General features: G+C 44.3%; 1 pseudogene; it reads left to right on the top strand.

Annotated features, from left to right (window-relative positions):
- The first annotated feature begins 268 nt into the window (after positions 1-268).
- Positions 269-795, top strand: LOC110287409 (ferritin light chain 1-like; annotated as a pseudogene).
- The last annotated feature ends 1,357 nt before the right edge of the window (positions 796-2,152 follow it).

The raw sequence follows: 2,152 nt of genomic DNA on the forward strand, positions 1-2,152 counted from the left end.
TGTTTTAAAAAGTGAAACAAATACAAGAGAAAAAGAATGCCATAAAAAAGACAAACAGAGAGCAGTGCCTTGGAGGTCCCGTGGATCTGTATCTTGCTTCAAAAGTGTTTGGACAGAACAGACCCAGAGACTCCCACTTTATTAGCTTCCAGCTGCCTTACAAGTCTCTCCAGTTGCAGCCTCCAGGACCATCTCCTTGCCCAATGCCTTCGGTTCCTAGGACCAGCCAGCACTGCCTTCACTGTTAGTCCCACACTCCAGATCAGCCATGACCTCTCAAATTCGTCGGAACTATTCCACCGAAGTGGAAGCTGCCGTGAACCCTCTGGTCAACTTGCACCTGCCAGCTTCCTACACCTACCTCTCTCTGGGCTTCTTCTTTGATCTGAACGATGTGGCTTTCGAGGGCGTAGGCCACTTCTTCAGCGAATTGGCCAAGGAAAAGACCAAGGGCACCGTGTGTTTCAAGTTGAAGAACGATCGCGGGGATCGTGTACTCTTCCAGGATGTGCAGAAGCCGTCTCAAGATGAATGAGGTAAAACCCAGGAGGCCATGGAAGCTGGCCCTGGAGAAGAAACTGAACCAGGCCCTCTTGGATCTGCATGCTCTGGGTTCTGCCCGCACAGACCCTCATCCTCTGTGACTTCTTGGAAAGCTACTTCCTGGATAAGAAGATGGGCAACCACCTGGCCAACCTCCGTAGAGTGGCAGGGACACAGCCAGCACAGACTAGTATGCCCCAGGCATCTATGGGAGAGTATCTCTTTGAGCGCCTCACTCTCAAGCACGACTAGGAGGTCTCTGCCTTCCAAGGGGCTCCCTCTTCTCTTCACCAGGCTGCCTCAGGACTGCCACCTGAATGAACCGCTCAAGCCACTAGGCAGAGCTTGGTAACTGCTCTCTCTGCAGCCTCTCTCAAGTCTTGGACCAAGTAAAAATAAAGCTTTCTGAGACAGAAAAAAAAAAAAGACAAACAAAATGTCATGAGCTCTCTCTAACAGAAACTTAGTAAGCATATTTGTATCTTTCCACTTATTTCCATTTATTGTTGAATAACAATAAATGCACAGGGAATATCATTCACACACACACACACACACACACACACATATATATATATATATATATATATATATATATATATATATATATTACAGATGGGCTACAGAAGCTTAATAAGACTGCAACAGAAAATGGGAAACTGATAGTTACAAAAGAGTCTCCATGGAATGAAATGATAAACCTTCTAGAGGTCTGCTTGAGGCACTACTGCAGTATCAAGCCACTGGGTCATAAGCTTAAACCAAGCTTCAAAATCAAGTTGAGCTATAGGTTCTAGGTTCTAGTTATGCTAGAGGTTGAGCTATAGGTTCTAGGTTCTAGTTATGCTAGAGGTGGGACAATGGAAGCTATGGGGGCAAATGAGTGGATGGATGATTGGATGGATGGATGGATGAATGGATGGATAGCTGGCCTAAATTGATGAACAGGAAGACAAACCTTTAAGTAGCCTCTGCATTGACAGTGGGATAGAATTGAGCTAATGGGACCATCAGGGGTTCTTTTTGTGTTGATCTCTTAGTGAAAACAACAGGTGACAGGTCTAGAAATCCAGCTGCTATCACACTGTTAGAATTTCAGGGGAGGAGCTGCACTCTTTCTTCAATCTAGTGTGTCCTATAAGTCCTCAGTCCTGGTTTTCCTTATATGACCCTAATATAAACATGTTTTTTAGAGTTCCAATTAACTTGATAAATTTGTAGTGTGGCATCCTTTGTACTTTTGGGAATAAGTCATCTATCTGTGCTATATGGCAGGTGTGGGAAAGATGTTCCTACTCATGGCCATCAAAGGACTGAATCACCCTCCATCTTCAGAATGGGGTCAACAATTGTTTGTAAATGTAATCTCTCAGGGCAGTGTGCAGTCTGAGCAACAAATACGGAGTAAGTGAGGCCAGGATATGGCTTGATAATGGCAGAAAGCAGTGTTTTTTGCTACTCCTAGTACATTAGAAGGGAGTAGAGGGTGAGAGAAATAGTTTATTTCAAAGGTCAGGTTTTGAAAATTCCCCATTAACTCCATACCATCTCCTAATTCAGGAGAACTAGTACTGTGTTTTGTGTTTGTGTTGAGCAAACCTTTTCTCTG

Source organism: Mus caroli, unplaced genomic scaffold (genome assembly GCF_978045245.1).
Source record: "Mus caroli unplaced genomic scaffold, Mus_caroli_1 scaffold_5, whole genome shotgun sequence".
Taxonomy (NCBI): domain Eukaryota; kingdom Metazoa; phylum Chordata; class Mammalia; order Rodentia; family Muridae; genus Mus; species Mus caroli.